Raw genomic sequence first — 12,149 nt, forward strand, 5'->3', positions numbered from 1 at the left:
GTTTAAGGTTGGAGAGGCTTTACCATTTGATTTCTTGGAAATGAAAAGTCCAAAGGCAAAAGAGAACTGAAGAAGAGTCATGGGACCCAAAACATTAATTCTGGTTTCTCTTCACAGATGCTGCTAGACTGGCTGAGTTTTACCAGCAACTTCTGCTGTTGTTTCTGATTTTCAGCATTTGTAGTGGTAACTGGAAAGCAAATAAGTTCAGGAGAAGAGTGAAATTAAACTTTTGAGAGTGATAAGAGATGAACTGTATGGCCCTTAATTGCTGGTCAGACTTGAAAAATCGCTAGGATCTGTGCTGTTTGTTGCCTAGCAACAGCTTTTGGACTGAGGAGACTATGCATTTTCACAGACCTGGATGTGAACAGTTGTTGGAGAAGCTTGCAACCAAAGCATCTCTCTTGCTTTCAATTACTAAGGGACAAACCTTAAACCAAAACTAGATAAATGCTCTCTCTTCCTATGTGAAAAAAGTTGGTTAAGATTTAAAATGTCAGGACTTCAAACTATTTCCCATCTGAAATCAAGTCTGAAGGTTTTCCAGAATTCTGTGACTGTCAGCAATTTGATCTTGTCAACAGGGAATCAAAGGAACTTCAAGACATCAACGATCTATCTTCTGAAGTAGTACCTTTGGCTTATAGATGTGTTGTTCCTTTTTGTTGCTGTTTTCAACAACTCTTGACATTTCCACAGAACTATATTGACTTTTCTGTGTTTGAATAGGTCTGTTAGAGGTTAAAGAATATTGTTAAATTTTATACTGTGGCTTAGTTGATAACTGAATTTGCCACTTGTTTAAAGAATACACTTGTTTTTAATAAATAGGTTATAGAATCATTGAATCATAATTTTGAGTTTATTGAAGGAACCTTGTGATAGTCTCATTTGTTCTAGATGACAATAATAAAGAGAAACAAATTGACCATATTGAAGATATTTAGACTTTGCATATGGCTCATGGAGTAGTGAGCTTAGTTATCATGATTACCATTCCTTCCAGCAGAGTCGTAATAGGTTTTAGAATATTAAAGAAGCAGATACAGGAGCTTCATTGACCTGCCATTTCTAGCCACGTGTTGTGTCACTCATCGGTATTACTTTCTGTGACCCTACCATCTCGGTGTAAACCTGGGCCTGTTACAGGATTTCTTTATCACAAACTTGTCTCCTACCTTCAGCACACCCCATGTCACTTTCTTTTCCTCAATCGTTTCCTAGTTTCCTGCTGCTCCCTCATCTCAATTCCTTTCACTGTTTATACAACGCTACCTCATAATTCCCATCTCTTATCACTCAAAGGGGTTACATTTTCACTTCTTGCTGCAGTCCTCTCCTGGAGCCACACAGTTCATACAGAGTTCAAAAGATGTTAGCCCAGTTGTCTGGATTGGGATTGTTATTAGTTACAAGATAGAATCGTAGGCAAAACAACCAATCAAGTCTTGTCTGTTCTATGCCCTTTGGTGTGTTTGTTTTTAACGTCCAGTTCACTCATTCTGTTATGCCTGAAATCTGGTGATAATACAGGATGTGAAGTCTCTGTTTTATTCCTAGGAGCTGCCAAATGTTTTTACATTACTTTCCCTGTAAAATGTTTTGATCCAAACTTATTTCGGGAAGTATTCCCCAGATGAGTATTACTGCTACTAAGACAGCTCATTACCATCTTCTCAAGGGCAATGAGGGATGAGCAATACCTGCTGGCCTAGCCAGTAATACTCAACTCCCATGAGTATGTACTGTATATAACAAAACCTTTCCTCTTAGCCATGACTCAAGCAAGACTTCTAAGTGGTCCTGTGTCAGGAAGTTCTCCACCTATTATAATTGATTACTGATCATGAAACAATAAGTTTTCTCTCTGACTTTAGGTTTGGGACCTGAGAAGCTAATCTGTAGCTCCTCTCAAGGACCCTTCTGTCTAAGCTGGCTGGCTAATTAACTTCAATAGCCTTTCCTGGTGCAGATCATGCATCTTTGACATTATTGAGCTGTGACCTGACTTATGTCAGCCCAATATCAGTGGTGATCCATAAGGTGCAGCATGCCACTTCTTCCCTGGAGTGGAGTCCCATTCCAACAAGTTATGCCTGACACCCTGTGAGACTGGCAGGAGAGTCGATGTTTTGAATACAAGCTCTTCACATTCCTGATGAAGGACTTATGCTTAAAACATTGACTCTCCTGCTCCTCGGATGCTGCCTGACCAGCAGCACTTTTCCAGCTAATCTCCAGCATGTGAGACTGCCAGTCTACCTTTCTTTCACCAAATACCAGCTCCACCTTAACAGACCTGTTCTCATTCCCATTTTTCCTGCTCTTCCTGGGGTATTGCTTCCTGAAAACCTGTAACATTGACCTCCTGCTGGCTGGTGGACCAACAGCTCTCAATGCCAGAATTGAAATCGAGGTTTTGGTGGCATCTTCTGTTGTCTGATCTGCTCACTAATTCTTTTTCTAAATGGTGTCATCTATTCTTAGGCCTTTATGACTGCTACCATATCTAAGAAGCTTGCTGCCTGAACTAGTGATCAAACTCCTCATGTTTAATGTCTTCCCAATTCTGATGTTATATATCCCTTCCTTGGCCATGCTGCCATGTACATGTGTCTGATCCTGAAGATGTACTGATTATCTGTATAAATGTTAGCCTATTGACCATCACATGTCTATAATGCCTTCACAAACACTATTGGTTCCGTTACATGAGCAGACTATCCCCCATCCAGAGCTCCTTGTTTCACTATTTCCCCATTCCTTTTAGCAACATCCCAACTTGAACTGCCTATCTATGTAGCTCCTAGATCCATTAACAAACAATTCACCACTTCCTCAACAAACAAAATGCCCTTATCTCTGCAGCCTTCCTCATTTTCACAATATTTCACAGTGACTGGCCTCTCCCTTAAAACTTCCAATGCAATTTATTTCTCTTTCCTTGATCTTGATCACCTCCAGACTTACTTATTAATTGAGCCTATACCGTTCCTTTCATCCAGGGCCTGACAAGGCCCATACCCTATTTTTCCTCACCGGTTACCCTAACAACGTTTCTGCTCAAGGCTGTGTTTCCCACAATTCCTGCCCTTAGACTCTTCTTGTTTATTCTGTCTGAAATCCCTCACACAATTCCCAGTCATACCACTGGTAAAATACTGGCTGGATCTGATGGCCTCACTTGTTGTCAATTTTGTGGTGGTCTTTGAGGAAACCACTTGTTGAATGCTTCTTTCACTTGTGCAGTGCACGATAGTTTCATAACAATTACCTACCAAAATTTCCACATCAAGGACTTTTTTTTTGGTTCTGACTGAATTCTTTTAATGTTTTAAGATATACCAGATGTTCCATGTTGGGTCCTTGCCCTATAGATTTCTTTCTATACCATGTACTTTTCAATCAGCATATTCACTATAGTTTGGGTAACCTCTACTCATGTCCTGCCTGTTGACCAATGCCAGCAATACTGTGCGCTAAAGTCCATCATATTTCTAGCCATCTGTCATTGCTAGCCATCTACAATTTTATCTGGACTCACAGCCCAATTCTCCTCTGGGTATTTTGCTCAAATGAGGGTCTGTACGTCTTTTATGCACTTGCTGTGTAGTTCTTTCATATATTTTAATTGGGTAAAACTGGGCATTGTCACCAAAGATTGGCCAATCATAAAATCTGATTTTTGCTCAGCTTGAAAGGCTTATGTATGGTCATGATCACGGTCAAGTTTTGTCCATTAGGATCAGATATATATCTAGGCCTTGTTTCTGCTGAGGCATTTTGACATTGTTTAGAATCTTCCTGCACAAAGGAAGGAGCAGATAGAGGGACAACACTGAGGCTGTCAGTTTTGAGGGCTCAAACAGGAGCGTAGCTTCCAAATCGGTTCTCAGAAGGTATCTGTTCCAGTGTTTATACCCCTACAGACTTTGACTCCTTAGCCCTTCTAGTCTACTTAGCCCAAATCTGAATCATCTAGATGAAACAGTCACCTGGGAAGTCGTGGCTACTGTTTAGTGAGATTTGAGAGTCTGGTTCAAAGTGCTTCTTGCTTCTGTAACCATGTTCCCCTCCCCTCAGTTAGCCCACCTACCTTAGATTATCCTAACTGGTGCATCTCAAGGTGCCACTGGTATAAAATAATTATTCTATCTTGCTTCTTTCTTTCCACCTGACTTTCCCACAACTCTAGTCCTTGGTCCAAGAAGGATCCTAGTCTTCCTGAGTTATCTTATTCAAAAACCTTTTGTTCTTATCTACTAAAACTTGAGTGAGGTGTCCTTGGGTCCATACTTTGAAACCTGGTCTGTCATAACCAGAGTGTTGTTTGGTTGGATCTTTCCTGTTTTATGCTATGGCTGCATGTTAATTTGCCTGGTTTATCCTGAATACCACAAAACTGCAATCCTGCCAGCACACCATCTTTCAATACATCTCCCACAGACTCATTCTTTGGTTAAGATTGCTGAACTGGCCGCCCAGATCCCTGTGTCGAATGCTGATTTACCCATCTATTGGGTGGTAAAGTGGACATATTCAACGTTTATCTGAGGTCAATGTTTGAATTACACCAGTGGTGATGCCTCGAGGATTCCATTAAATGTGCCCATTGTTGCAGTGACGAATGAGCGCTCCTGAGACTGCATGACCTGAGCAAGCAAAGATTTATTTGAGCAGGTACAAGTGAAAAGCACAATTCAGAGGCATAAAGAACTTCCTCAAAAATAGCATTTTCAGCGGACTTTTATAATTGTCAATCTCATGCAAGCCCCTGTTACCGCAACCTTCAGCGTTGGGACTGTTAGTTTCCACAATGAATGAACTATCTTGTCTAGATTCTCAGTTCTTCTTATTTCCTTGCTCCGAACAAAGAACACTTCCATGTTCTAACTTTACAGCTTGTGGAAGAAATTGTGCATGACAGCAACACTTATTCAAAGTCCATCATTCATTTGATTTGAACTTCACTGATATGAATCCCCACCTCCCTACTTCAGTACCACGGAGAGAGATTGATGGGATTTTCCAAGTACCTTAATCCAGTGTGAGGTGCACCTCAACAATTTTGGAAGCATAATAAGTACAGCTTTTCATTTTTCCTTTTCTCAGCAACATATTAGAACAAAGAACATTACAGCACAGGAACAGGCCCTTAGGCCCTCCAAGCCTGCACTGATCCAGATCCTCTACATATTTTCTAAGGATCTGTATCCCTTTGCTCCCTGCCAATTCATGTATCTGTCTAGATACATCTTAAATGACGCTATTGTTCCCGCCCCTACCACCTCCACTGGCAATATATTCCAAGCACCCACTACCCTCTGCGTAAAGAACTTTCCACATATATCTCCCCTAAACTTCTCCTCTCTCACCTTGCACTTGTGACCTCTAGTAATTGAATTCCCCATTCGGGGATAAAGCTTCTTGCTATCCACCCTATCTACAACTCTCATGATTTTGTAGGCCTCAATCATGTCCCCCCTCAACCTCTTTATTTCCAATGAAAGTAATCCTAATCTACTCAACGTCTCCTCATAGCTAGCACCCTCCATACCAGGCAACACCCTGGTGAACCTCCTCTGCACCCTCTCCAAAGCATCCACATCCTTTTAGTAATGTGGTGACCAGAACTGTACACAGTATTCGAAATGTGGCCGAACCAAAGTCTTATACAACTGTAACATGACCTGCCAACTCTTGTATTCGATACCCTGTCCGATGAAGGAAAGCATGCCATATGTCTTCTTGACCAGTCTACTGACCTGCATGGCCACCTCCAGGGAACAATGGACCTGAACACCCAGATCTCTCTCTACATCAATTTTCCCCAAGAGTTTTCCATTTCCAGGACAGTATGCTTCACTCTCTAATTGGATCTTCCAAAATGCATCATCTTGCATTTGTCCAGATTGAACTCCATCTGCCAGTTCTCCTTGTGGCAGATGGAGTTTAATTTCGATAAATGCAAGGTGCTGCATTTTGGGAAAGCAAATTAGGACAGGACTTTTACACTTAATGGTAAGGTCCAAGGGAGGGTTGCTGAACAAAGAGACCTTGGAGTACAGGTTCATAGCTCCTTGAAAGCACAGTCACAGATAGATAGGATAGTGAAGAAGGTGTTTGGTATGCTTTCCTTTATTGGTCAGAGTATTGAGTACAGGAGTTGGGGGGGTTCATGTTGTGGCTGTACAGGATATTGGTTAGGCCACTTTTTGAATATTGTGTGCAATTCTGGTCTCCCTCCTATTGGAAGGATGCTGTGAAACTTGGAAGGGTTCAGAAAAAGTTTACAAGAATGTTGCCAGGGTTGGAGGATTTGAGCAACAGGGAAAGGCTGAACAGGCTGGGGCTGTTTTCCCTTGAGCGGGAGGCTGAGGGGTGACTTTATAGAGGTTTATAAAATCATCAGGGAAATGGATAGGGTAAATAGATAAAGTCTCTTCCCTGGGGAGGGGGATTTCAGAACAAAAGGTCATAGGTTTAGGGTGAGAGGGGAAAGATATAAAAGAGACCTAAGGGATAACGTTTTCACGTAGTGGGTAGTGCATGTGTGGAATGGGCTGCCAGAGGAAGTGGTAGAGGCTAGTACAATGGCGACATTTAAAGGACATCTGGATGGGTGTATGAATAGGAAGAGTTTGGAAGGATATGGGCCGGGTGCTGGCTGGTGGGACTGGGACTAGGTTAGGTTGGCATGGACGAGTTGGATTGAAGGATCTGTTTCCGTCTTGTACATCTCTATGACTTTGGGAATCTAAGCCACTTGTTCTCTGAACTGTGTTTATTTCTTGCAGGGCTCTGTAAACGTTTGGAAAATGCCTAATCTTGACTGGATCAACTCTCATTGTTGTACCTGTTATCTCCACTATTGGACTTCTGGTGGTGTCCTAATTCTTAAGCCATAACTCTGGCCTCATCAGACCTTATTCTGGCTGTCAGTCTTGATTAAGTGAAATCAATCTCACTTCTGAGACGGAACATGGTGGAGTGCCGCAGTGATGGGGATCAAATCCCATTCAAGAGACTTCAGCTGACATTGCAGGTCTCTATTTGTGGATTAAATATTATACTGAGTCCTACCTGGCCTCTCGGATGAACATAAGTGAGTGCTTGATGTTAGTTTGGAGTAAAAGATGGAGGTTTCATCCTGATGCCCTGGCAATATAGATCCCTCAGAGAACATCACTCAAAATACAAACTGATCATCAGCTCATTTCTTAATATCTTGATGTAAGACCAAATGGACGTGAATTGGTGGCCTTGTTTCCATAAAGATCCATAGAAAAATGAAAATGCAGAGAAAAGCCATTCCATCCATTATGTCTGTGCAGGGTGAATAAACTAATCACCATGATTCATCCAACTTCCCAGTACCTGGGCTGTAGTCTTTCAGGTTAATGTGCTTTCAGTGCAGATTCAGCTCCTTTTTAAATGAGTCGATACAAACTTGTTTGGAAAAGCATCCAATCACAAAAGTATGTGAAGAGAAAAAGATTAGTGACAATATTTACAAAAAAGCGATCATGCTTGAACAAATCTACTGTAAGGTTTTGAAGCTGCAAAAGGGAAGTCAGTGGCTCTTGTCATTGAATTTTCAGAGAGCTTTCAATAAGGTCCCACATAATAGATGAGCATGTGAAATTAAAATGCATGGGTTGTGGGTAATGTATTGACATGGCTCAAAAACTAGTTTGCATACAGGAAGTAAAAAATAGGAGTAAATGGGTCTTTTCCTGAGTGACAGGAAATGACTAGTGGGATACCGCAGGGATCAGTGCTTAGATTCCAGTTATTCTCAATATATGTAAATGGTTTAAATGAAGGATCTAAGTGTAATATCTCCAAGTTGATAGATGCTACAATGATGGGTGGAAGGATGCAGAGTTGCTTCAAAGTGGTTTGAACAATTTGAGTGAGTGGGTAGGAGAAGTATAATGTGAGTAAGTGTGAGGTAGCAAAGAAAAAGAAGGCAAATTATTATCTGAATGACAGTGGATTGGGAAAGGTGTAGGTGCAATGAGAGCTGTGTGTCCTTGAACACCAGTCACTGAAAGCAACCTTGGAGATGTAGCAGGCATTGAAGAAAGGAAATGGAATGTTAGCATTCATAGCAAAAGGGTTAGAATACAGGAGCAGAGAAGTCTTGTTGCAACTGTGCAGGGTCATGGCAAGACCAGACCTGGAGTATTCTTTACAGTTTTTTTCATTTTTTCTGAGGAAGGATGTTCTAGCATTGAGAGAGGCCCTAAAGGTTTATCAGACTCATCCCTGGTATGGCAGAACTGACATATGAAGAGAGATAGAATCCGTTCGGACTATATTAAAATCATAGAAATGTACACCACGAAACAGACCTGAAACAGGTCCAAATTGCCCATGCCATCCAGATAACCTAACCTCACCTAGTCCCATTTGCCAGTATTTGACCCATATCCCTCTAAACCCTTCCTATTCATATACCCATCCAGATGCCTTTCAAACGTTGCAATTGTACTAGCCTCCACCACTTCCTCTGGCAGTTCATTCCATACATGCACCATTTTCTCTGTGAAAAATTTGCCCTTTCGGTCCATTTCATATCTTTCCCCTCTCACCCTATGCCCTCTAGCTCTAGACTCCCTCATCCCATGGAAACAAACGTTGTCTATTTCTCCTATCCATGCCCCTCATGATTTTATACACCTCTATGAGTCACCCCTCAACCTCTGACGCTCCAGGGAAAACAGCCCTAGCCTATTCAACCTCTCCCTAAGCTCAAATCCTCCAACCCTAGCAACATCCTTGTGCATCTTTTCTGAACCCTTTCAAGTTTGACAACACCCTTTTGATAGGAAGGAGACCAGAATTGCATGCAATTTTCCAAAAGTGGCCTAATCAATGTCCTGTACAGCTGCAACATGACCTCCCAACTCCTATAATCAGTGTTCGGACCAATAAAGGAAAGCATACCAAATGCCTTCTTCACTATCCTAACTACCTGTGACTGTACTTCAAGGAGCTATGAACCTACACTCCAAGGTTTGTTTGTTCAACAACAGTCCCCAGGGCCTTACTAGTAACTGTATAAGTTCTGCTAAGATTTGCTTTCCCAGAATGGAGCATCTCACATTTATCTGAATTAAACTCCATCTGCCACTCCTCAGCCCATTGGCCCATCCGATCAAGGTCCCATTGTAATCTGAGGTAACCTTCTTCACTGTCCACTACACCTCCAATCTCGGTGTCATCTGCAAACTTACTAACTATGTCTCCTATGTTCATATCCAAATCATTTATATAAATGACGAAAAGTAGTGGACCCAGAATCAATCCTTGTAGCACTCCATTGGTCACAGGCCTCCAGTTTGAAAAACAATCCTCCACCACTATGCTCTGTTTTCTTCCTTTGAGCCAGTTCTGTATCCAAATGGTTAGTTCTCCCTGTATTCCGTGAGATCTAACCTTGCTAATCAGTCTCCCATTCACTTGTGTTTGGAAAAAAAAGGAGTTCTTATTGAAACTTATGAAATCCCAACAGTACTAGACAGCACAAATGCAGGATGGATGACCCTGATTACCAGAGAGCCTGGAAATGGAGGTCATTATCTAAGGATATAGTGTAGGCCATTTAGGACTACGATTAGTAGTAATTTCTTCACCAGAGATGGGTGAGCCTGTGGAAATCTCTGCCACAGAATGTAGTTCAAACTAAAACATTGAGAGTTTTCAACAAAGGGTTAGATACAATTCTTAGACCTAAAGAAATCAAAGAGTATAAAGAGAAAACAAGAACAGTGCACTGAATGTTTACTCATTCACGGGATGAGGGTGTCACTGGATAACCAGCATTTATTGCTGATGCCTAATTGCCCAAAAGGCAGTTAAGTGTCAACCGCATTGCTGTGGGTCTGGAGTCACATGTAGGCCACACCAGGTAAGGACAGCAGTTTCCTTCCCCAAAGGACATTAGTGAGCCAGATGGATTTTTCCAACTATCGACAATGGATTCCTGGTCATCACAGACTCTTGATTCCAGATACTTATTGAATTCAAATTCCACTATCTGCCATGGCAGGATTCAAACCCGGGTCCCCAGAACATTACCTGCGTCTCTGGGCTAAAAGTCCAACGATAATACCACTAGGCCATTGCCTCCCCATTGCCAAAAGATCATATTAAATGGAGAAGCAGGCTAAAAGGGCCGAATAGTCTACACCTGCTCCTATTTTCTATGTTTCTATGTTAAGGGTTTCTGTTTCATCCACCAAACTGCAGAGAATTTTTCATACCCACCAACCTCTGGTTTAAAAAAGTTTTCCTCATGTTCCCGCTAATCATTCCGACAAGTCACCTTAAATCTGTGCCCCTTGTGATTGACCTATCCAGTACTGGAAGCAAAGTTGTCTTGTCCACTCTATCCAAGCCCCTTATTATATTGTCCACCTTGATTAACAGCTTCTTCTGTTCAAAGGAAAACAACTCTAGCTTATCCAGTCTTTCCTCATATCTGCAATTTTTGAGCCATGGCAACATTCTTGTAAACCTCCCCTGTACTCCTTCTGGGGCCGTTGCATCTTTTCTGTAAGGTCGTGACCAGAATTGTACACAAACTTACAGCAATAGCCTAATCAGGGTCTTGTATATGTTCAGCATTCCATCCTTTCCCTTGCATTCAGTACTTCACCCACCATCTTATTTTTCTGTTCTGCCACCTTCAGGGAACTGCAGATATAAACTCTATAGTGTTCTATGTTCTCTACTCCTCTCCATATCTTCAGTTTATTGTATATTATTTGCATTTATTTGCATTCACTAAAGGCAAACCCTTGCACTTCACTAATGAATTCCACTTAACACTTTTCTCCCCACTCAACAAGACCTTTTTTTATTCATTTGTGGGTTGCAGGCATTGCAGGCTGGCCATCATTTATTGCCCAATCCTTGTTGCCTTTGAGAAGGTGGTGGTGAGCTGCCTTCTTATTTGGGAAGCTGGAATGAGTGGAGAGTGTCAAGCTCCTGAGAAGTCATCCACAACAAGCTTCCTTGGACTCTTCCTGTGGATGCACTGGTTCCAAAGGCCCAACAATATCTCTTCTTCCTCAGGCAGCTGAGGAAATTTGGCATGACGGCGAATACCCTTGCCAATTTTTATAGGTGTGCCATTGAGAGCATTCTGCCTGGATGTATCACTCTACCATTTAAGATCAGAGTCAGTTACAAAGAGCGGTGAACTCAACCCGGACAATCACAAAGGCCAACCTCTCATCTATAGAATCAGATGTACCAGGCCCGCTGTCAAGGAAAGGCCGCTAGCATTCTCAAAAATCCTGATGAAGGGCTTATGCTCGAAACGTCGAATTCTCTATTCCTGAGATGCTGCCTGGCCTGCTGTGCTTTGACCAGCAACACATTTGCAGCTGTGATCTCCAGCATCTGCAGACCTCATTTTTTACTTCTCAAAAATCCATCCCACCCTGGCAATGTTTTTCTACAAACTGTACCATTGGGGAGAAGGTACAGAAGCCTGAACACACGCACCAGGTTTCGTAACAGTTTCTATCCTACTGTTGTTAGAATACTGAATGGACTCACAAACTCTTAACATTCATCTGTACCTGTGTTTCTGTTTTTGCCACTGTTTACCTGATATTTACTATCTATGCTACTTAACTCTGTGATCTGCCAGTGTTGCTTGCTTTTCACTGTGCCTCAGTACACGTGACAATAAATTCCAATCCATTCCATTCCATTGCATTGCATTCCAATCCGTTCCCAGACTCTCACACTCGCAGAGTCACTGCCAGAGTCCCACACTCACAGTGTCACTGCCAGACTCACACTCACAGAGTCACTTCCAGACTTTAACACTCACAGTGTCACTGCCAGACTCACACTCACAGAGTCACTTCCAGACTTTCACACTCACAGAGTCACTGCCAGAATCCCACACTCACAGTGTCACTGTCAGACTGTCACACTAACAGAGTCACTTCCAGACTTTCACATTTGCAGTGGAGAGCAGGAGGATTGGGTAGTGTTGTGTTAACTAGGAGAGTCGTACAGAAGGCAGTAACTAGATAAGTGTTGGGTAGGAGGACAGGTTACTCCAACATGTTTTCATTGGATCATGGATCAGATCAGATCTAAATTAAACAGGCCAATAT

This window comes from Hemiscyllium ocellatum, chromosome 10 (assembly GCF_020745735.1).
Source record: "Hemiscyllium ocellatum isolate sHemOce1 chromosome 10, sHemOce1.pat.X.cur, whole genome shotgun sequence".
Lineage (NCBI taxonomy): Eukaryota > Metazoa > Chordata > Chondrichthyes > Orectolobiformes > Hemiscylliidae > Hemiscyllium > Hemiscyllium ocellatum.